The sequence below is a fragment of the Phascolarctos cinereus genome, unplaced genomic scaffold, assembly GCF_003287225.1.
Source record: "Phascolarctos cinereus isolate Bilbo 61053 unplaced genomic scaffold, phaCin_HiC Scaffold_1;HRSCAF=81, whole genome shotgun sequence".
In the NCBI taxonomy this organism is placed as follows: domain Eukaryota; kingdom Metazoa; phylum Chordata; class Mammalia; order Diprotodontia; family Phascolarctidae; genus Phascolarctos; species Phascolarctos cinereus.
In genome coordinates, this window is record NW_027555514.1 from 91,988,424 (window position 1) to 92,013,546 (window position 25,123).

Genomic DNA, 25,123 nt, shown 5'->3' on the forward strand with positions numbered 1-25,123 from the left:
AGGCCCCTGGCTAGTGGCAGAGTACAGCTAACAATAGCTAGGAAGAATTTATTTACTTAAATTTTACTAATCAAAAGGATTTCAAAATGAAAAGAAGAGGAGTTGGGGGAAAAAAACCATACCTACATATAATTACCAAGTTATATATTATAAAGAATAACTACAAGGTAGAAAGAAGCACAGCAATGGAGAAGCCCAGAAATTCACAGAAAGCAAAGTTCAAGGAAAGAATCAGCAGAAAAGTCATGGCCTCAGATGTCTACAAACAAATATGCAAGGCAAGGGGAAGTAGACATCCTCATGCATGGAGGCAAATTTGACTTCATAGCTATCACTAAGTCAATAAGAAGGAAAAATTCTAGGCTGGATCTGATTCTTATCAACAACAAAAAAAAAATGTGTTGATTGGGTAAAATATTGGGAACTTTGGAAGAAGAGAGTATTCCAGGTTATATTTTGTAAATAGAGAAGACCAAAACCAGTGTGGTTTGACATCTATCCTATATTTTAGGACAACAGATTCCAAAGGTTTCTGAGAAATTATAAGTAGGATCTCATTATGGGAGAAATCATCCTAAAGGGATTGAGAAGTTGTGAAGAATGAAATTTCAAAGACACAAAGGAAAACAGCACTGATGATAAGGAAAAGGGTGAATTATCCAAAATGACAATGTAGCTAGACAGGAACCTAATGTAGGGTAGAAACAGCATAGCTAGTACAGAAGGAGTTCAACTGAGCTACAATTATTGGGAAAGGAGGCACTTCATTGGATGATTTTCCATTTTAATTAATTATAATTGTTAATTAAATATTAAGTTCACTTGTTTCTACCTACTAAAAGACAGCAAGTATTGAAAATGCCCTCTAAATTTTAGAACACTAGAACAAAGATTTTACCTTACTACCTCACTTATACCCCTGGTAGAAGCCAACACAAAATGGTAGTATGATCTTAGATTGAAAAGAGGCATAATGTGTTGGGCAAAGATCTGCCCTGGTCAGATCGTATTTGAAATATTCTTTCAATTCTAGATGTTACATTTTATGAAGGACATCGATAAACTAGTGTGTCAAGAAAATTGTGTTATAAATGAAATAAGAGCCCCAGAGAAAAAGATTGGAAAAGAAATGAGAGATTTGTAGGGACTTGGAAACAGAATTATCAGCTTAGCACAAAAGATGAGACCTTACCCAAAACAGGTAGCTTAAAAATTAGAATGGGCTAGCAATAAAATTGTAAAAAAGATCATATGATTATACTGTATGAGGGTGACGTGGATCTGTGAATCATTAGTCAATCAGTCAGTCAACAAATATTTATTAAGTGTTTTACTATATACCAGCACTATAATAAACTCTGGGGATACAAAGAAAGGCCAAAACAAAAGTATTTATTCTTAAAGAGCTCACATCCTAATGGTGGGGACACATGAATAACTAGATACTTATAAGATATACACACAAACAAGATAGAAGATAATCTGAGAAAGTATGGCACCAACAACTGGGGAGATCAGGAAAGACCTCCTGCAGAAGCTGGGATTTGAGTTAAATCTTGAAGGAAGTCAGAGAAGCTAAGAAGCAAAGCTTAGTAAAGAAGCTAAGAGGTGAAGAGGGAAAGCATTGTAGGGATGGACAAAGGCACGGAGGTGGGAAATAAGAGTCTCATGTTTGGGGAACAACACATAGATTAGTGTTGCTGTATCAAAGAGTGCACGGAAGGGAATAAAATACACAAGAAAGATAGGAAGGGGTGGAAATAAGAAATGTTTTTAATACCAAGTAGAGGATTTTATATTTCATCTCAGGGGTAATAGGGAGCCACTAGAGTATATTGAGTAGGGGAGTGACATAGACTTAAATTTTATAAAAATCACTTTCGTAGGTGGGAAAAGGATGGATTCAAGTGAAAAGAGATTTAAGTCAGGAAGACCAAGTAAGAAGCTTACTGTAGTTGTCTAGGTGAGAATTGGTGAGGTTCTGAACTAGGGTGGTGACTTAGTGAATGGAGATAAGGGGATACATGGAAAAGATGTTGTGAAGGTAAAAATGAGATTGGATACGGGCAGTGAAAGTGAGGAGCCGAAGACAACACTGGTCATAGGTCTGTATGACTAGGAAGACAGTAATGATTTCAATAGTAGTAGGGCTCTCCCTCCCTCTTTCCCAAGTCACAGTAACAGACAGGAGGTTCTCCTGTGGGCCCAGCCCCACGGAGCCTTCACTGCAGCCTCAGACTCTGGGCACCTGATGTGGGTCCTGTACCACAACATCAAGCTGACTGCTTTAAGTATAAAAAATTGCCATCAGAGAAGTGTCCATCCTACAGTAAAACATACAAATCAATATGTGGGCTTAATGGAAAGCCATATTACAACAAGTGCTATTTCTGCAAATCCTTTAAGAAGAGAAGTGGCACACTTTGGCCAAGGTACCAAGAAGCTTATGCAGATAACAACCTCATGAATTAATAGGAGACAAAGCTAGTCGCTAATGCACTCACTCAGCATCCTCTTCCCTACCAATCCCTACATTATGGCATCGCACACAACCTGATCCATTAGTCTGTTCTTTGGGATCCACTCAACAATATCTTTGTTCCCATTGCTGTCACTTTCAGGGCATTCTGCCCCTCCTCATCCCAGCATTCTGTGGCAACAAGGGGTAAGAGTCCTCTGTGCCCACCCGCTTCCAGAGGAGAGAAAGGTATAACAAGGCAGAGTGCTACATTGTAGCACCACTTAGCCAGAGCACTAAAGAATAGAGAGGCATGGTGCCAGCAAGTGGAGGGAGTTACATCAACCTAGAATTAAAAGGAACTGGCATCCAGCTAGGCCAGAACAGTTTCTGTAGAAGTTACTTGGGACCAAGACTGAATATTAAGCGAATTCCACAATGTGGGGGGACCCTGAAACACCTTTGGGGTTTAAACCATGTTGGATCTGCCATAAAGTGGGAGTTGGAAAATGAGCAGTAAATGAATATAAAGGAAAGAAAAACCTGAAATTGCCAAAGATCTTAAAAGGAAGAAAATTAAACTAAGAACTCAAAGCACAAGCAAATACATAAAAAAGAAAAATATTTAAAATGTAAGGGAAGATGGTTGCAGAGATATTTAAACAAGTGCAGACAACTCTAAATATTGCAAGGCAAAGGAAATTGAATCAACACTTATTTAGGCAGAGGAGCCTATGTATTCCCAAGAGAACATGGAAATATATCAGGATTTTCCAATGTGATTCAAGAAAAAATAAGAATCTTGAGAGAATTTGAAATGAAACAAATGGCTTCCACAGAAGTAATTAGAAGAGTAAAAGAACTGGAGTCTGCTCTGGCAAATAGGAGTAGAGTTCTTGACCAAACAAATGGCAGAGAGATTCATGAGAGGAAAGATGGACAATTTTGTTACATAAAATTTAAGTTTGTGCACAAGAAAAACCAATTCAGCTAAAATTAGAAAAGAAACAGAGAATGAGTGGAGGTGAAATCTCTGTAATTCTTTGATTAAGGATCTAATTTCTGAGATACATAGGGAACTTGGTCAAATTTTTAAGAATAAGAGCCATTTCCTAATTGATAAATGTTTCAAGGATATGGATAGATAGAATAATGAATTGCTCCAACCATTCTGGGAAGCAATTTGGAACTATGCCAAAAGACCTTTCAATATGGGCATACACTTAGATCCAGTGATACCACTACTGGTATATATCGAAACAGATGAAATAAGGAGAAAAAAGACCCATCTATAGCAACTTTTTGTGGTGGCAAAGACTCAAAGAGGGAGTGCCTATCAATGGGAGAATGTCTGAACAAGTTATGGTCAATGAATATAATAGCATTGTATTGTGCTGTAAAAATTGACAAATGAGTTGTTGTCAGAGAAACCTGAGAAGACTCATATGATCTGAAGCAAAGTAAAGTGAGCAGAACCAGGAGAACAACTTATGCAATAACAACATTGTAAACATAATCAACTTTGACAGCCTTAGGAACTCTGATCAACACAATAGCCAACCACAGTTCCAACAGGTTCATGATGAAGTATTTTATCCACCTCCAGACAGAGAAATGATGAACTCAAGAGTGCAAATTGATGTTGATATGTGTCTATTTTTATTTTTTGGACATGGCCAATGCAGGAATTTGTTTTTCTTGATCTTATGGGTTGGATTTAGGTTTGTTTTTTCTTTTTCTTTTTTTTCTCAAATGGGGTAGTTGTAAAGAGAGATGAGAGGGAGCAAATTTGAACCTGAAAATAAAATAAAATTGAACTTTTAAAATAAAAATGAATGATTTAAAGAAAATGATAAAATTGTATTCCCTGATACCTTAGCCTTGTGAGAACATGCCTCAATCAGTCATTGGCTTTGGAATTCATGAGAAAAGGTCCTTGATTCGCTACTGCGATGTTCCTTAGGAAGAGCACTTGGACTTACCAAGGAAACTTCAGAATGCCCTGTGGGCCATGTGTAAAACCAGAGAATTCCTTCAGAACCCAAGAGATTAGAGAATGAGTGGAGAGCAATGACCTTTCCACCTACACCCCTTAAGAGGAAAGATCATCTTAGTTTGCTAGGTATTCTCACTGCTTTGCTCACAGTAAGATCTTAATATATGCTTTATCATTCCCTTTCATTAATTTAGAATGAAGCAAGCAGAATCAGGGAAACAATATGCATTACATATAGCTATGTAAATGGAAAGAACAAAAATAATGAAAAAGAATGCTCTATAATAATAATAATAATAATAATAATGATAATGATCAACTTTGGCCTTGGAAAAGAGTTGAGAAAAAGTGCTTTCCTCCTTTGCCTGCAGAGATTGGAGATTACAATTGTGGGATTTTGCATATGCTGTCAAACATAGCAGATGAACAGGTTAGTTCTTTTGTTTTCTTCCTGGACCACTTTTTCCTCTCTTTTGACATCTGTGTTACAAGAAATGGCTCAAATGATATGGGTTGGAGAGGAGAGAATATATTTGAAAGTGATGCATTCTAAAAACAGAAAGTATCCATTGAAAATAGATAAGCCTTAGCCTTGTAAGAACATGCATCAATCAATCAGTCATAGGCTTGAGACTAGGAGGGGAATTCTAAAATGAAGTTGATATACAGAGTTGTGTTTCTTTTAATAATTAGTAAATACATAATTATAATAATAATTGCTTTTTGGTATTGTTTTTAGTTCTTGTTTCTCTTATTGCTTTATTTTTTACCTTTTAATACTTTTCAGCTACTTGACAATTTATATTGGTTGTTAGAAATTAAAGCTATTTTTAAAAATTTAAATAATATTAACAGTACTAGGGCAGAAGACTATCTAAGATGGTGAAATAGGAGGAAGAAGTACAGCCCAGTTCTCACCACAACTCCTGTAACAAAGATCTAAGAAAAATGGCATTCTGAGCATTGATCAGGCAATTGAAGGAGAAACCAAAGTGGATCATCTTTCTGCCTCAAAATCACAAATTTGACCCATAAGCAAATGACCAGGTCATGAACTGTGGAATAAGAGTGGACTGGGATCACAAACTCGGTATCCTGAGCCCCAAACAGGGCTGGACCAGCAGCATCAGAGTGAGGGGTCATCCAAAGGGGATCATGGACTTAACCTCAGGACTTGAACAGTGAAATGCTAGCAGTACCCCCTGAGTGGATCAGAGAATCAGTTCCAGGCTAGGTCACCAATATGGTTACTCAAAACCTGATGAAACTTCAAGTTAGCCAATAAACATTGAGGCCAATTGCAGTACCACTTAGTATCAAATCTGATGTGCTGTTTGTACCCAAACTAGGATCTGGAGTCTGAACACCCAGGGAGTACTGTGCTCTCAACAAGACAGAATGAGATTCATTGACAGTTTGTGATTCCCTAGCCCAACTCAGTCCTAGGAATATAGCAGTCAATACCCCCAAGAACATAGTGGAAGGATTCCAGATAAGACAGGTAAGGAACATACAAGACCACAACAGTTCCCCAAAGGTGCACAGAACCTGGTCCTAACACAAAGCCCCAATCTGTGAAGGAAGACTGGAGAATGAGTAAACAACAAGAGATAAAGTACTATTATGGTGTCCAGAATGGCTAAAACACAAACACAGGAGAGGAGATTTACTGCAAAATGGAAAAAGTCTCACAAAAACAAAGCTTGGCTAGAAGATAATTTATTACGAATGAAATAAGAACCCCAGAGGAAAAAAAATTGAAAAGAAATGAGAGATTTGAAGGGAAGACTTGAAAAGAGAAATAGCAGCTTAGCACAAATGGTACAAGACCTTTCCCAGAGCAGATAGCTTTGGTTAGACATTGAATGCACCAATGTCATCCGTCGCATCCAGGACCATCAGTAGTGGTCTTGACTCTGTCCTGCCACTGGACTGTGATGACTCTGTAAGAGACAATGAAGCCAATGACTTCGTGCAACCCTGTCTCGCTTAAATCCAAAGTATAAACAAATTTAGAGACATCAGCCATTCCATTTTTACCATTTTTAGTTATCTTAAGGTCCTGTGGCAACAGGCAAGTGATAAAGTAGCAGGTGTGGATACACTGGAAGTAGTGGTCACACCCCTGCACACAGGTGCCCAGGCCATTGGGTTGTCTTCTCACTGGCAGCAGAAGTGGGATTTGTCAGCCCCCTGGGGATCTGAGCAGCCTTTTAAGGATAGCACTGCTCACCTCCTGGTACAAAGAAGAGGCTAGAAAAGGTGACCCCAAAGTTGTCTGCTTATCCAATCCTGGCCTGATTAATGTAGCAGGTGGGGATCCCACACTGTGGTTGAAACACAAAAAAAATGTACAAAAACTTCTGCAAAGATGATTCCACTCACCATTGGTACATGGAATGTGCATACACTTATAGATAATAAAAAATCAAGTAGACCTGAAAAATGAACAGCTTTTGTTGTGAGAGAACTCAGCAGGTATCACAACCATATAGCAGCCCTGAGTGAAACAAGGCTGACAAATGAAAGCCAGATTACTGGTCAGAGCTGGAAACACAGTTTTCTGGAGTGGGCGCGGTGAAAGGGAGTGCTGTGAAGCTGGTGTAGGTTTTGCAATCAAACTAATTTAGTTAGCAGCTTATATGCATATGAATGAGGAGTGAAGGACAGGCCCATGACAAGGCGACTGCCACTTGCAGGAAAATGCCATGCTGCCATCATCAGTGCCTATGCTTCCAACATGCTGAACCCTGACGAGGTCAAAGAAAAAATTTATGAAGACCTGGAGACCCTTATCATCAATGTGCCAAAAGAGGACAAGCTTATAATTCTGGGTGACTTCAATGCTAGAGTAGACTCAGACTGCCAGACATGGCAGAGAGTCCTTGGCAGGAACAGAGTTGGAAACAGCAACAGCAATCATCACTCACTACTGAAGACTTGTGCATCTCATGATCTTCTCATCCATTTCATACCAACACTGTGTCCCTTTACCTAACTGCAATAAAAATTTGTGGATGCATCTTCACAGCAAACATTGACATTGAATAGACTATGTAAAGAGAAGAGACAGACAAGATGTGAGAGTGACCAAGCAATGTATAGTACTGGGCGCTGGGCTGATCATAGACTTGTGCTCTCCAAGCTAAATATTTGCACTCAAACAAGCAGTAGCCCCAAGGCAAAATGACTACCAGAAGAACTAATGTTAACAGATTACAGTACTTCTCCAAGTGGGAACAGTTTGTTGTTAACTTGGAGGGAAAGTTGAGCCAACACACGGTTGGCAACAGTGGAATAGAAAAGGAGTGGGCAGCTTTCAGAGATTTGGTGTACAGCACTGCCTTTGCTCATCTGGGTCAGAACACTCGCAAACATCGAGATTACTTTGATGAAAATGATGGGGAAATTCAGAAGCTGTTAAATGAAAAACAAGAACTCCACAGGGTTTACCAGCAAGATAGATCATCCATCTCTAAGAAGGCAGCATTTAATTCCATCAAAAGTAAAGTACAAGAGAAGCTTAGAGAGATGCAGGATTCTTGGTAGACGAAATGCAGTTTTATGCTGATAGTAACAATCCAAGTACTTTTCTGATGCCCTGAACACTATTTGTGGGTCAATGACCTATGGGGCATCTTAACAACTCAGTGCTATGGGAGCCACATTGATTAGTGATAAGGACATGATCCTAGGGAGATGGGCTGAAAAATTCCACCTGTTCTCCCACTAGACGTCGTATATGTAGTGCATGCCCATATTCTTCAGTACCAGGCTCTCCACCATATCTATCAACTTCTCTTTCTCTTCCTGCTCCCTCTCTGTGGCCCAATTGTTAAAGGCACAGACCCAGCCCCCACACTGTGCTACCAGCTTTTTCAGGGCCTTGTTTTCTGTGAACTGGGTGTAATTCTGCAGGGAGTCACTCCCAGATGGAGACAATAACTAGGTGCTTCATGACATTATTCCCAAAGATCTCCTTCACCCTCTTCATGGTGTTCTGGTTCTTTTTAGGGTAGTGACCTAGCTGGGTCACCATGATCAGTGTGTGTGGCCCCTGGGAGGAGATGATGTTACACTGAATGATTTCTTGAGGAATTAGACCTTCAGTAGACACCTCTAGATTGAACACATCAGGGGTGCCAATGCTTTCAATTTCCTCACTGCTACAGCTCTAGTTCCCTTTGCTGCAGATCCTGGTCACTGGCATTTTCCCAAGCCTGGACACAAATACATTCTTCCCAAGGATGCTGTTCCCTGTTGTAGTTCTCCTAGTTTCTGTTTTCTTCACCAGGATTAACCTCAGCTTGGGCTCTTTCCATGGCTGCCTCTCCTCTCCTGAGTCTTCAGGGAGCAAAAATTATTATTAGGAACTCTCATCTACCTGTTCAAGATGATCTGGGTTCTCTTTCAGTTTCTCCACATAACAAAACAACAATTTAACAATAGAACACTCACTGTGAGAGTTTGCCCTCAGAGTTGACTCCTCTGTCCCTTCTCAGTGCCCTCACCCAGAGACCTAGTACTGACCTTGCTACTCAGGCTTACCCCTTTCAGCAACCCTCCATGCTAGTTCTGCCACTAATAACCTATATAACCTCAATTATTGAATCCCTTCCTCTATCTGAGCTTTGTGCCCTTATCTGTCAAATAAAGCCCTATCAGCTCTTAGACTTTTTGTATTGCTAACTGTTGACACCAGCTTCTATGGTGAAGCATTTCCTAAGTACTTTCCATTTGGTCTTTACAACAACCAAAGGCACTGTTATTATCCTCATTTTAGAGTTGAGAAAATTAAAGCAAATAGAAGTTAAGGGACTTACCCAAGGTCACACAGCTAGTGAGTATCTTTGGTCATAATTAAACTCAGGTCTTCCTGTCCCCAGACTCTGCACTCTATCCATTGTGCCATTTAGCTGCCTTTGCTGCTAATCTTGAATATGTCTCAAACATCTGAGCTGACAGAGATCATGCTAAACAGAACCCTTCTTCCTCCAGAAGCAGTAGGCATTTCCTGTTAGTCACAACATTGGAAGAGGGTGGAGGTATGACACTATCCCAGACTAGAATGTTCCTACCATATAATATTCAAGGAGAAAGTGGGCATTTGTGCCCCTTCTAGATTATTGCTATTCATAGAGATTTTCTTCATCTCTTTCCACCTTTCTTCCTCTTGTGTTTACCTGGAACAGTCAAAGAAGCAATAGGGTTTAAAGAAATAGGGGAAACTTTGGGTAGAGACATTCCTTTTGTCATGATGACCATCAACAAAGGATGGACAGGGTAGAGACAATGAATACAACCAGCAGCCAAACTATGGCTGTTTCATGGATTGAGGCCATGGTGCATAACAGGGAATTCACTGAAATCAGGGTCAGGAGATTGTCTTTAATCCTGTGCGATCTTGAAGAAATCAGACCATCTGCTCAAGTCTCAGTTTCCTCATGAGGACTAGATAATCTCTAAGAATCTTTCCAGCTCTATGATTTTCAGTTCCATCAATGGGTTGATTCACTCCTTGGGGTAAGAATTATCATCTTTTAAAATAAAAATGCCCAGTGTGGCTAATCCACTAACACAAAATACATTATCAGATGGGAGATGGATGTTCAAATCATAGAGCAGGCACTTATTAGCTATATGTATGTATTATATGACTTCACAGCTAAAATGGGTATCTTATTGTTTACCTTCTCAATGGTTTGGGGAGGGGCAGGGAGAGAGAGAGAGAGAGAGAGAGAGAGAGAGAGAGAGAGAGAGATTTAAAACTAAAAAAAAGTGAATGTTAAGAAATCATTCCTTGCTGGCATTTTACACTTAAGAGAGAGGCATCAGTGATATATGTTTTCCCCATTTCTGATAGGAAAGGCAGAAAAATACAATTTAAGACAGATAGTATTGGTCTACATGGAAGAATAATAAGAATCAGTTCAAGATTTAGGTCTATCAAAATATACCAATAATAGAATAACTGTCCAACCACTAGGGAGAATTCTTGGCCTAGGTGTTTGTTGACCCATTGACACAACTCTGGGAATGCATAACTGAGACACGACATTGGGATAAGGAGAATGATTAATTGGGTCAAGGCTATTGAATTGTCCTTAGACACTTGAACTTGTGGGTCTAAAAGTGAAGAGACTTCTGGCTTGTAGATCTGTCATCCAGAGAGAAATGGGCATGGACAGAGACCAGAGAGCAGATTTACCAGTACTATACTGACAAATGTTTAACAATCTGCTCTTCAGATGAAAAATGTAGGCATGAAACAATTTTAAGTTTAATCTGGATTTTCTCCACAACTTTTCTAAAATCTAGACAATCAACAAAATAATATTTGTAGCTTTTGTTGATTTCTGAGGGATAAATGGTCATGATACAAATTGAACAACCAAGCTCTTGAGAGTCAATTATAACTGGCTCCAGCTTAGACCTTGTTAAATTCTTAGAATAGGGAAAAACTGCCTATTCAAACAGTCCTCCTCCAGAAAATTGTTTGGCTACAGAGATGGAAGCAACTGTGTGATGAAGACTCCTAGACTCAGCCTCTTAGAGAGAAAAAGAAAAATTCCACCTCAATTTCTAGACCAATCATCCTGGGAAGAAGAACTAGAATGTATGCTTGAGAGGGATCCAGAAGCAGTGGTTGTTCCTATTTGTTCCTATAGTCAGAGTTGGTGTCTTAGAAATAGAAGGACTTGCATAGTGGAAAATGCTATTCACATCCAGAGAAAGAAATGATGGAGTCTGAATGCAGATCAAACTATACTAGGTGATCTAATTAGTTCAAAGCAAAGGTACTTAATGAAATGATTTGTTACAAAAGTAGCAACAAAACGTAATATGGTCTATAAACCTGTGGCATGCTCTCCAACAGACATACACAACCTTAGTAGGAAGATTGGATAAAACATACGTAGAGAAACACTGTGTCAATCAATAGCACTTAGAAGGAGATGGATTTCAATTCATGTATCTGAAGATGTAAGGCCACAGGTGGTTTTGTAATGTAAATGGGCCAGTGAGAGCTCAGTCTTTGTGAGCATGTCCAGCATGCTCAGCATGAGATAATTCACCACGTGGACTTTTGAGCATGTTCAGGTATTCTGTTTCTAGTCCATTAACCATATGATGAAGAGATTAATTTTTTATGTGCTGCTGAGGTGGATATGAGAGTGTACAAAAGACTACTAAGGGGACAGTGCAGTCCTTTTCCTTTTCCTGACAGTAAGAAATGAGGATGAGCTGCAACGAGCCTCCTTCAGGCAAGAGAAGGACTTCAGTCCATCTCTGATACAAAGCCCCCACAAAACTAACAGTCCATGATCCTGCTATTTCCAAAAGGAGGCATTGCAATAGTGGCAGTGGGCTCATTCTCTTTTTTTTAAAACATATTTTCACACTAGTGATGTTGTAAGTAAGAATTAGAATCAATAGGAGGAACCACCAGAAAGAGGAAACAAAACACAACTGAAGAAAAAAAATAGCAAATAGTATGCTTTGATCTGCATTCAAACTGCACAGTTCTTTCTTTGGATGTGGATAGCATTTTCTATCATGAGGCCTTTGGAGATGTCTTAGATCCTTGTATTTCTGAGAAGGGTTAAATCTATCAATATTAGTCATCCTACAATGTGGTTGTTACTATACAACGTTCTCCTGGTTTCTGCTCACTTTGCTTAGCACCAGACCATACAAGTCTTTTTAGGTTTTTCTGAAGTCAGCCATTTCATTATTTCTTATAGCACAATGCTATTCCATTACATTCATACACCACAACTTGTTCAGCCTTTCCCCAATTGATGGACAGCTCCTCAATTTCCAATTCTTTGCCACCACAAAAAGAGCTGCTATAAATATTTTTGTGCATGTGGGTCCTTTTCTCATTTGTATGATCTCTTTGGGATATGCCCTAGAAGTGAACATTTTTATAACCCTTTGGGCATAGTTCCAATTGCTCTCTGAAATGGCTGGATAATTTCACAACTCCACCAACAATGCATTAGTGTTCCAATTTTCCCACAACTTCTCCAACATTTATCATTTTCCTGTTTTGTCTACAGCACTTTTTTTAAAATTAAAAAAAATTTTTAAACAATTGAGGTTAAGTGACTTGCCCAGGGTCACACATCTAGTGAGTGTCAAGTGTTTGGTCTGAGGCTGGATTTGAACTCAGGTCCTCCTGACTTTAGGGCTGGTGCTCTATCCACTGTGCCACCTAGCTGCCCCACAGCATTTTTTCATATGACTATAGATGACTTTAATTTCTTCACCTGAGAACTGCCTGTTCATATCCTTTGACCATTTATCAATTGGGGTATGACTTGTATTCTTATAAATTTGACTTAATTCTGTATATATTTTAGGAATGAGGCCCTTATCAGAGAGACTGGTTGTAAAGATTCTTTCCCAATTTTCTACTTTCCTTCTAATCTTGGTTGCATTGGCTTTGTTTGTGCAAAAACTTTTCAATTTAATGTAATCAAAGTTACACATTTTGCATTTTGTAATGTTCTCTATCTCCTATTTGGTCATGAATTCTTCTGTTCTCCGTAAATCTGATAGGTAAACTATTCCTTGCTTTCCCAGTTTGCTTACAGTATCAGCTTTTGTCTATAAATCATGAATGCATTTTGACTTTATTTTGGTGTATGGTGTGAGATTTTGATCTATGCCTAGTTTCTGCCATAATCTTTTCCAGTTTTCCCAGCAGTTTTTGTCAGAGTGAATTTTTATCCCAGAAGCTGCAGTCTTTGGGTTTATCAAATAGTAGATCACTATAGTCATTGACTACTGTCTTGCATACCTAACCTATTCCACTGATCCACCACTCTATCTCTTAGCCAGGACCAAGCAGTTTTGATGATTGCTGCTTTATAATACAATGTAAGATCTGGAATGGCTAGGCCACCTTCCCCTGCATTTCTTTTCATTAGTTCCCTTGACATTCTGGACCTTTTGTTCTTCTAAATCAATCTTGTTATTATTTTTTCTAGCTGTATAAAATAATTTTTTGGTAGTGTGGTTGGTATGGCATGGGATAAGTAAATTAGCTTAGCTAGAATTGTCATTTTTATTATATTAGCTCAGCCTACCCATGAGCAACTGATGCTTTTCCAATTATTTAGATCTGACTTTATTTGTGTGAAAAGTGTTTTGTAATTGTGTTCATAGAGTTCCTGGGTTTGTTTGGGTAGGTAGACTGCTAAATATTTCATAATGTCTACAGTAACTTTAAATGGAATTTCTCTTTCTATCTCTTGCTGTTGGGCTTTATTGGTAATACATAGAAATGCCGATGATTTACGTGGGTTTATTTTATAGCAGTGGCCTCATTCTGACAGCTACCTAGATCCCCACCTGGTCTCATATTCTTTGCCACTTTGTCTTTTCTTGATCTTAGGTGAAGAAGTATTAGAGTGGGCTGTAATCTTGTGAACTTTGAAAGGCTGGGAGAGGGAGCCACCAAAGGTCTGGGAGCTGGAGTCCATGCCACATTCTGCAGACAGCTGAGACTGGTGGGGATCAGAGTCCTGAGTGACCTGTGCTTGACTGGCATAGCAGTTGGTCTAATGCAAGGAAGAGGGAGTGACCATGATTTATCCATTGGCTTTGCCACATTCACAAGTGAACTTAGTGGTGAAAATGTTTGGTAGAAATGGCTTTGAGGTTGAGCCCAATCTCCCCAGGGACAGAGCTGTTATAGGGGAGAGTATGGCCACCAGTTATTGTGAAGAAAGGTCTTGTAACTTATGTCACTGCTATACTTTCTCAGTAAATATCTTTTCATGAAAGCTAACTGATATCATTAGTTAAATGATACTAAAGCACTAATCACTAAAGGGCATCAATAATGTAAAAGAGATAATAACTATAACTGGCAATTGATAGTGAGGAGTACACACCAGAATGGGGGCTTGAGCCAATACCATTAGAGAAAGATACTGCTTCAACCTTTCAGGGATGATATCTTTCCCCTGAGGAAGAGACACAACTCATTAGTGAAAGTGGGAGATGGGATGAGAATCCCCAGAGTTTACAAAACTAGATGCAGTAAATCACTCTGAATACAAAAGGCACTAGATTTGTGTCTATAATCGTCAATTTTCTCTAAAAATGATCAGCCAAGAGACTTGAGATTACATGATATATCCCTTTATAGAAATGATAAGTTTCAATTAAATCCAACCAGTGTTTATTATCTGTCTTCTAGGTATTTAACCCCGGGCCCCATGGGAAAACAGAGAAAGAAGGGGAGCAGCTTAGGGAAGTAGAAAGAACACTCCCCATCTAAAGTTGGAAGATCTGGCTCCAACATTTGTAGCTGTGTTACTGGGGGCAAGTTGACTGCTCTAATGTGTGGGATGCCACTCAAATTAAAAAACACACAGAGGTATCTAAGGAGAAACAGAAAGTTAATTTATTATTATTATTATTATTATTATTATTATTGCTACTATTATTTCAAATCTCGAGATTTGGGTGTCCCTCCACCAGGATGCTCTGATGAGGGGAGACAGAGTACAGGAGCTAAGAACCAGATTAAATAGCCCTAATGGGAAAATTCCCCCCTCCCACCAACTGGCCAATGGTTGGCTCACATTCTCAATGTACCTTAGAAACTGAAAACAAAACAATGAACACAATACCCATATCTATTTTTCTTAGTCTGCTGAAGTAATACCAAAGAAGCAATTAAAGATGTGCAGTCAAGCTAGACACTGTACTGTATAGCCAGGTCACCATGACCAACAACGAGATATGTGAGGGGATTCTTCAGGAGTTTCAGGCTTGGCAAACTTTAACTACTGAACAATGGCATGGGGGGGTACTTGGGGTTGAATTCCTGTAAATCAGGTGATTTCTAATAAATCGAAACTTAGGCCTGTTGGGCTGCTATGCCTGCCTTGAGTCTAATACAATTTCTATTTATTCTTCTAAGAAGTTTTCACGGGACCCCTCATCCCACTCAGCCTTATCCCAAACCTTAATTACACTGAGGAGTTTTCACTGGGACATCCCATTCAATCCCTCCTCTTCTCTGTCATACTATCTGAAGACTCCTCACAATTAACCATCAGGGTGTTCTTGGACTGGCACCCAACTCTGACCCTTCAGAACCATCAGCCTGATTTCTCCTTTCCTTTCCATCTTAATCAAGGTGGACAAGTAGTCTTTGCATACAAGAGAGACACACCAAGAGTAAGACAATAATTCCCCTCAATTTTACAATCTAAAAATTTTAGAAACACTACAATTTAACTTTTGTAATACAAACAATAAACTTCAGATAACATCAATTGCATTTCCATAGTATCAAACACCTAGCCTTAGGCTCTTGTTAAATCTGCATTCAAATTATTCTCAGCTCTTTTTCTTCTGTCTCTAACCATCACCTCTTTAAGTAAGTATAGGCATTGATCTAAGCATTGACAAATCAAAGGGGCAGTCCCTTTATAGATACAAATACAGAAACCCAAAAGAAAACAATAAAGAAAAGTCCCTTTAAGATTCAGAAAGTCTTTTCTTATACAGCTATCTGGCAGGGAATATCATCAATGAAGTCCTCTGGTTCTTGGTATTTGTTCCAGCCATCTCCAGCACAGCATCTCAGCATCTTCTTCTTCTTGTCTTCTTGTAGGAACCAGCTTTCTGTCCATTCTCCTACAAAAGTGATCTTAGCACAATTTTAAATTACAATTTCTAATCCTTATAACCCTGATCATTTTTACAAACTCAAAATTGAAATCAGGGAACCCAGTGCCTTCTAATTTACATTAATCCATTATTAATTTCCTCACCAGGGGGATGAGATTTCACTAAGGGATTAATAACAGGCTCCAGTACATACATAAATATATCTTAAACTTGTTTTATCATGCCTTGTTCCTTTGGTGGCATTTACAAAATAAACCACAAGCCATTCTTCTTCTAATAGTATTAATTGTAACAAAACTTTAGACAAGTATGCTATTAACAAAATAACATTCTCACAAGCCCCTAATTGTGTCCATACCATTATCAAGAATTAAAGGACCCTAACTCATACAGGAACACACACAGGAACACTAGTCCCAATTCTATAGTAACCCAAGATGTTCCATAATCAATTATTTTAATAAATTTGTTACTGTACTTACAAAACCTTCTAATTATAGAAACTAACTCTGGGATCAGTGGCTCAGACAGCCTTCCTTGATATTTACACCTGGTGTTAGACTCAGAAACAGTCAGTCATTAGTTCCAGCAAGTTCCAACAATCAGTTTAAAATATGATTATAATCTCACATTGCTTAAGGAACATCTCCAAAGTAATCCCTAAATAGCTTGCAAGCATTTCCACTCTTGTTCATAAAACCTTACTAAGTTGGTATAAAAGTCCTTAAGTAACACAAATTCCAGAGTACTATCAAGAAACTGAATTCCTAGTTATCACAGAATCCCTAAATATCACAAAGTTCCTTGGTCAAAAGGTGTTGTAATAAAGTCTCACATTGGTAACAGTAAGAGACTAATTACAGAAAAAAAAATACTACTGCTCTTAGAATTCTTTTAAACCAAGGGAACATCTCAAAGTGAGTCCCAAGCAGTTTGCATAGATTTCTGCACATGTTCTAGTTTTAGACAAAAATATTTATAGATTTCCCCCTAAGATAACACACACAAAAAGGCTCATATCTTATACTGACTACTTGTTCTGATCATAGAAACTTACTATAGAAGGAGAAAGAGCAGGGACAGGTGACGTGTCAAATATGACAGAATAAAACATCCTTAGCTTTGTTTAATTTCAGATAGAGTCACGATTCTCCAATAATGCATCTGTCTTTCCTCATAGCCAGACTCAGGAATAGTCAGGTGGGAAACATTCCTTTCCAAAGGAACACAATGGGGAAACTAAGCCAGGAGGATCCCATCCTAGATTAAGACTAAGATTGTTCCCTCAGCTTTTTTCCCAAATCAGTCACAGTTCCTTTAAGTAGAACACCACCTGTTACCAGCACAGAATCACCTTCCCTGGCATTTCTCTCAGATACTGATTTTAACTGCAGACAACTATGTCCAAATTTAAACTCAAAACAAAATTAATATAGTCCCAAGAGCCTTTTACCTCAAACAGCAAGTCTCACTAATCACAGCTTAAAGCCAGATACAGCTAATTTTGCTCTCATAGAATTGCAATAAGCAATAAAAATTTACCAGGACTCACATACAAAAGAAATCTCACTTTACATCTTTCCTTCTCAAGTTTAAATTTGCCCTGTACAAAAGCCAATCATTAAAAATCATTTCTATCTATTGTCCTTAATGACCTTGCCCCAGGGATCTTGGCAAGTTTACAAAATAAGGGGGAATTGCCACGTACCCCAGAGAGGGCTGATATTCGTGCCACAATCCCTTTCTTTTCCACATACAATAATTAATTAACCTTCTTAGGTTTTAGCATTAAAACAATATCCCCAAATAACTTAGTTAACAATCTCACAAATTTCATAAATGATAACAAAACAATTTTTAACTAAAAATTCCCTTTGAAATAAAAACAAAATTTGGAAATTTTATACTTTCTTAAATTACAATACTTAAAAGGAAATGTTACAAAACAGGATCATATAAAATGCCCCAACAGCCAGTATTTCTCTCTCTTTTTCTCTCTCCCATCCACCCCACTCCTCTAAGGTTGCTGTTATGGGGGGGGGGTGGAGAAAGAGAATGAAGTCCAGCCGCAGCCCTTGAAATGCTTATTCTTGCTACCTGGCTGCAAAGGATCAGATTACACATACAGACAATCAATCATACCACACACACAGAGACACAAACACAGAAATTAGACATACTTAATCATTTTCTTTTTTTCTTTCCCTTTATATTTTGGTGGTTCATTCCAATTCTGAAGCTTATTCCCTACGGGACTATTTTCTTGGTATACCTTTTTTTTTCCCTTTTCTGCTCCATGGTGCTGGGTTAAGTTTTTCAGGACCTCACCCTAGGCCCTCCTGGAGGGGTCGCCCCCTTCCCTCAGTCACCTGAGGGCTCATTTGTCAGCATCTCTCCAGGGATAGTCTGTCCTATCCCAAAGATTCACAAGTTCTGGCTCACTTGTTAAGACCCACAAATTCTGGCAGGTCCTCAGGTTACATGCGTATAACTTACTCGACTGCTCTCTCCACGGGCTGGAGTTTTTCACTTGCACCACTATTGGAGCTTTCCTCTCTCTCTTTTTTTCCCTCTTTCTTTTTTTTTTTCCCAGGGGTAGTTTCTGTTCCTCCAAGTTCCTCTCTTAAGGACGTCTGCCACCCAGGAGGGAGACCAATCCCCATGTCTGAGAGCCACCAAGAAAAATTGTCAGCAGGTGCCTGCTCTCAGCTCTTGGAGAGAGTCGACTCCTAAGAGGCTTATTTCCTGGCCAATGCACAAAACTGTGTGGGATGCCACTCAAATTAAAAAACACACAGAGGTATCTAAGGAGAAACAGAAAGTTAATTTATTATTATTATTATTATTATTATTATTATTATTATTATTATTATTATTGCTACTATTATTTCAAATCTCGAGATTTGGGTGTCCCTCCACCAGGATGCTCTGATGAGGGGAGACAGAGTACAGGAGCTAAGAACCAGATTAAATAGCCCTAATGGGAAAATTCCCCCCTCCCACCAACTGGCCAATGGTTGGCTCACATTCTCAATGTACCTTAGAAACTGAAAACAAAACAATGAACACAATACCCATATCTATTTTTCTTAGTCTGCTGAAGTAATACCAAAGAAGCAATTAAAGATGTGCAGTCAAGCTAGACACTGTACTGTATAGCCAGGTCACCATGACCAACAACGAGATATGTGAGGGGATTCTTCAGGAGTTTCAGGCTTGGCAAACTTTAACTACTGAACAATGGCATGGGGGGGTACTTGGGGTTGAATTCCTGTAAATCAGGTGATTTCTAGTAAATTGAAACCTAGGCCTGTTGGGCTGCTATGCCTGCCTTGAGTCTAATACAATTTCTATTTATTCTTCTAAGAAGTTTTCATGGCACCCCTCATCCCACTCAGCCTTATCCCAAACCTTAATTACACTGAGGAGTTTTCACTGGGACATCCCATTCATCTAAGTCTCATTTTCCTCCTCTAAGAAATACTCATACTCCCTGCCCCACAAAGTTCTGGGAAACCTTGAAGTGCTGTACAAATGTGGGCAACTGCAGCTATGGGTGAAGGCATCATTCTTGACCTTGCCGAGTCTAATAGAGGAGTGGGAACATCAAATACCTATGGAAGCAGGAGAGCGCCAAGAAGATAGACCCTATGTGTGAAAGATAGTCAGGGATGACGTTTCATGGATATAGACCTTGGAGGGACCTTAAAAGTCATCTAGCCCACCCTCCTCATTTGACAGAAAAGATAGCTGAGGCCCATAGAAATTAAATGATGTGCCCAAATTCAGATAGACCATGAAGGGCAGAACTAGATTCTGAACCCAGGTCGTCCATCTACAAGTCTGCTATTTCTGTGGTATTAAGCTTCTTTCACCATAAGAGCTGGCATTGGCTGGGGAAGTTTCCTGAAGGAGGTGAGACCTGATCTAGACTTTTCAGGCAAGGTTTCCTGTAGAAGAGAAATAAATTGTGTGAGGCAATCAAGTTCAGAAGGCATTGATCATGACCAGCTTCCCTGGTGACTAATAAAGATGGGAGAAACCAGCAGCTTTTCAGGACTGGCAGTGCCCAAACCAGCCATTATAAAGACTGCTGGGGAACACTAGCTACAGGAAGAAGATGCTAAAGATGGTAATACTGAATCCCCATAGGTTTGGGTGAAATCTTCTTAATTCATACAAATCTCTGAGTGCTTATCTCAGGAAGGTTCTTGCTGCCTGGGACCTCTTCATCTCCTCCTTGTCTTTGGCCAGTTCCTCCCCAATTTTCCTGAGCCTCTCCTCCTGGCTGGACTATTGTAGTTCTCCCACTAGGCTGTACACCTCACTGGTGTAGTGCTTGCCCCTGTTCTTCTGTACCAGGCTCTCCACTATATCCATCAGCTCCTTCTCTTGCTCTTCCTGCTCTCTCCCTGTAGCCCAGTTGTTAATGGCACAGATCCAGTCCCCACACTGTGCAACCAGCTCTTTAAGGGCCTTGTTTTCTGTGAATTGGATGTAATCCTGCAGGGTCATTCCTAGGTGAAGACAATAACTAAGTGCTTCATGACATCATTCCCAAAGATCTCCTTCACTCTCTTCATGGTGTCTTGGTCCTCCTTAAGGTGATGAACCAGCTGAGTCACCAGATCCAGTGAGTGTGGCCCCAGGGAGGAGAGAATGTTACGCTGAATGATTTCTTGAGAACTTAGACCTTCAATAGACACCCCTAGGTTAAAGATATCAGGGGTGCCAATGCTTTCAATTTCCTCACTGCCTCAGCTCTAGTTCCCTTTGCTGCAGATCCTGGTCACTGGCATTTTCCTAAGCTTGAACACGAACACGTTCTCCCCAAGGATGATGTTTCTTGTTTTACTCCCAGTTCCTGTTTTCTTCACCAGGATTAACCTCAGCTTGGGCTCTTTCCATGGCTGCCTCTCCTTTCCTGAGTCTGCAGGGAGCAAACATTATTTATAAATCAAATCAACCTTTTCAGGATGATCTGAATTCTCTTTCAGTTTCCCTACTTAAGAAGACAAGTTAACAATAGGACACTCACTGTGAGAACTTGCCCTCAGAGGTGACTCCTCTGCCCCCTTCTTAGTGCCCTCACCAAGAGACCCAGTACTGCCCTTGCTACTCAGGATTGCCCCTTTCAGCAACCCTCCATGCTGAGCCTGGGCTCTATATTTAGTTTTGCCACTAATACCCTGTGTGACCTCAATTATTGAACCCCTTCCTCTGTCTGAGCTTTAGTGTCCTTATCTATCAAATGAAGCCCCACTGATGGGGTTGGGATCTGGACCCCAGAAAGGAAAAACCCTGGACTTTCTCACTTGGCCAAGTCTCTGGCATTCACCTGAGGCTATAATCCCATCAACTGACCTTTCCTTGTGGCTACATCCAATCTCCCCTCCATTGTTTTACCTTCCTACGGCCCCAGGCCACTTCCCACCCTTGGTAATTCTATTACCTCTTGGACTACTTGGCCACTCCTAGATCCCTCCCACAGTCTTTCTGTATATAAGGTCCATCTTGTCTCCATTAAGAAGCTCAGATTCCTAAAATCTAGCCATTGCTTAGATTTTTATAATCTAGCCACTGCTCAGATTCCTAAAATCTAGCCACTGATTAGATTCTTACAATCTAGCCAATAAGCCAACAGCTCTTACTAATGTTCAGATTCCTTAAGAGTCTGCCGAATTTGATGGTTGTTCTAATAAACCTTGTCTTTGGCTGAAAGAAGGCTTGGTTTGCATTCTTTTGGGCAGGACCTGCATGTTGTGATATTGGGGTCCCAGGATGCTGGAGCCCCTAAACCACGTCACTACCAGTTCTTAGACTCTTTGTCTTGCCAACTGATGACACCAGCTTCTATGATGAAGCATTTCCTAAGTACTTTGCAAATATTCTGATTTGATCTTCACAACAACCAAGGGCATTGTTATTATCCTCATTTTGGAGTGGAGGAAATTAAAGTAAATAGAAATTAAGGGACTTACCCAAGGTCATACAACTAGTGAGTGCCTTTGGTCATATTTGAACTCTGGTCTTCCTATCTCCAGACTCAGCACTCTATACACTGTGCCATCTAGCTACCTCTGCTGCTAACCTTGAATATCTCTCAAACATCTGAGCTGACAGAGTGTTAAACAGAGCTCCTCTTCTTCCAAAAGCAGCATATGTTTCCTGTTAGCCACAGCATCGGGACAGGGTGGCAGTGGGGCATGATACCAGCCTTGTTATTCAACATTTGAGCTCCAATTGTTCAAGCAGAAAGTGGGCATTTGTGTTGAGGTTTAGGGGCCCTAGGGGTGCTGGGACCCCCAAATCACAAGACACAGGTCCTGACCAAAAGAATTTGACCCAAACCTTCTTTCAGCCAAAGACAAGATTTATTAGAACATCCATCATATTGGGCAGACGCTTAAGGAGTCTGAACATTAGTAAGCTATTAGCCAGATTATAAGAATCTGAACAGTGGCTAGATCTTAAGAATCTAAGCATTTAGGGCCAGATAGGTGGCACAGTGGATAGAGTACTGGCCCTGAAGTCAGGAGTACCTGAGGTCAAATCCAGCCTCAGACCACATGTGTCACTTACTAGCTGTGTGACCCTGGGCAAGTCACTTAACCCCAGTTGCCTCAAAAAAAAAGGAATCTAGATTTCGCTAGATTATAAGAATCTGAGCAGTGGCTAGATTTTTAAGAATCTAAGCATCTTAATGGAGACAAGGTGGACCTTATGTACAGAAAGACTGTGGGAGAGACCCAGGAGTGGCCAAGTAGTTTGGGGTGACTGGGGGAGGGGTCTAAGGAAGATCTGAATGGGAGTGGCCAGTAAACTGCAGTGAACAGAACTTCAGGGACCTGGACCATGTGCTGAAAGGGAATGGAGCCTAGCTAGGATTAAGGGTGGGAAATGGCTGGTGAGGAGTATAGGGAGGTAAAGCAATGGAGGCCTAGGCTAGGTTAAGGTTAACAGATTTGGGAGATTGGGTGTAGCCGAAATGAAAGGCCAGTTGATGGGATTATAGACTCAGGGGAATGCCAGAAATTTGGCCTTGTGGGGAAAATCCAGGGTTTTTCCTTTCTGGGGACTAGATCCCATCCTCATCATTTCAAAATTATTCCTAGTCTTAGAAATTTTCCTTCATCTCTTTTCCTGTTTATCTGGAACAGAAACAATAAGGTTTAAACAAATGGTGGAAACTTTAGGAGTCCTTCCTCTGGCTGTTATGGATCTGGGCTCAGGAAGGACTGGGTGGAGATGATAAATACAGCCAGGAGACAAACTACGGCTGTTTCTTGGACTAAGGCCGTGGTGCATAACTGGGAGTTCACTGAAATCAGGGTCAGGAGACTATCTCTAGTCAATTAAATCTATTCTAATTAAGTCATTTGATCTTCACAACAACCAAAAGCACCATCCTCATTTTAGAGTTGAGGAAATTAAGGCAAACAGAAATTAAGTGACTTGCCCAAGATTACACAGCTAGTAAGTGTCTTTGGTGATAATTCAACTCCCATCTTCCTGTCCCCAAACTCAGCACTCTACCCACTGTGAGATCTGATGCTAACCTTGAATATCTATCTCTCAAACATCTGAGCTGACAGCATGCTAAACAGAATCCCTCTTCTTCCAGAAGCAGTGGGTGTTTCCTGTGAGCTACAACACTGGGGGAGGGTGGAGGTGGGGCATATCCCTGCCTAGAATGTTCAAAGAAGAAAGTAGGCATTTGTATCCTTTCAAAATATTCCTTACCATTAGATATTTTCTTCATCCCTTTCCACCTTTCTTTCTCTCATGTTTACCTGGAACAGTCACAAAAATAATCAGGTTTAAATAGTGGAAACTTTGGGTGAAGTCATTCCTCTTGTCATGATGAATATCAAGAGAAGATGGACAGGGTAGAGACAGTGAATACAACCAGTAGTCAAATTATGACTGTTTTTGTGGACTGAAGCCATGGTGCATGACAGGGAGTCCACTGAGATCAGGGTCAGGAGACTGCCTCTAATCCTGTGAGACCTTGAAGAAATTGGGCCATATCCCTGAACCTGTTTCCTCATATGTCAAGTTGGACTAGATAATCTCTAAGAATCTTTCCAGCTCTATGATTCTCTGTTCCTTCAATGGGTACCTAAAGTTTAACCACAATTGATTGATTCCTTTCATAAGGATTATCATATTTTAAAATAAAAATGCCCAGCATGGTTCATCCATTAATGCATAATACCTTATCAGATGAGAGATGGATTTTCAAATCCTACAGCAGGCACTTATTAACTCTGTGATACAAGGAAAGCATCTTAACCTCTCAGAGTCTCACCTGCAAAATAGAGGAGCATGTTCCAGGTAATAGGGAGCCATTAAAGATGTTTGAGTATGGGCATGACATCACCAGATCTGTGTTTTAGGAATATCTACTAGGCAGCGGTATGGAGGATTGAATGGAGGCTTTGCCCCTTATTGAAGAAAATTCAGGGATAAGCCAGAAAGGAGAAGGATTTTTAGGTCTGGGGAAGTTCCATTTCCAAGGCTTACCTTGCCCGTGGCCCCATTCTTGTTTTCTGAACTCACTTCCTCAGCCTTTAGTTTCTGATTCACTAATACCTAAGTATCCTTTAGAGTGCGCGAGAACTATAACTGTCCTCTAGAAAGTGGGTAGTCATTTAAACCATAGCTGTAATGGAAAAGATTTCAGATTCCTTGGCTTCAGTCAGCTGGTGGCCTTTTTGGGTTAGAGGGTTGTGACCTCAAATTCCTAACTTTGTCTCCTTTTGTATTTCTTAGTAGGCTTTCCATAAGCTCCTGCCTTTAAGTCTGAATGAATGAACAATGATGACTTTTTTTTCCCTTCTTCTTTAACACCTTGTGGCCTATGCATGAGAAGTTGTCTTGGAGGGAGTTTAGATTATATTTTATTAAGTTAGACCACTCTTTGCAGATCTGGATTCATTCTCAAACCATCTTACTCCGTAACAACTGGTCATAATCAAGCCTTTCCATTTTCAATCAGTAGGAATTAG

The 25,123-nt window shown here is 40.0% G+C and overlaps 1 pseudogene; it reads right to left on the minus strand.

Moving 5' to 3' along the window:
• Positions 1-8,183: 8,183 nt before the first annotated feature.
• LOC144455845 (GTPase IMAP family member 8-like) lies at positions 8,184-24,442 on the minus strand (annotated as a pseudogene).
• Positions 24,443-25,123: the final 681 nt, after the last annotated feature.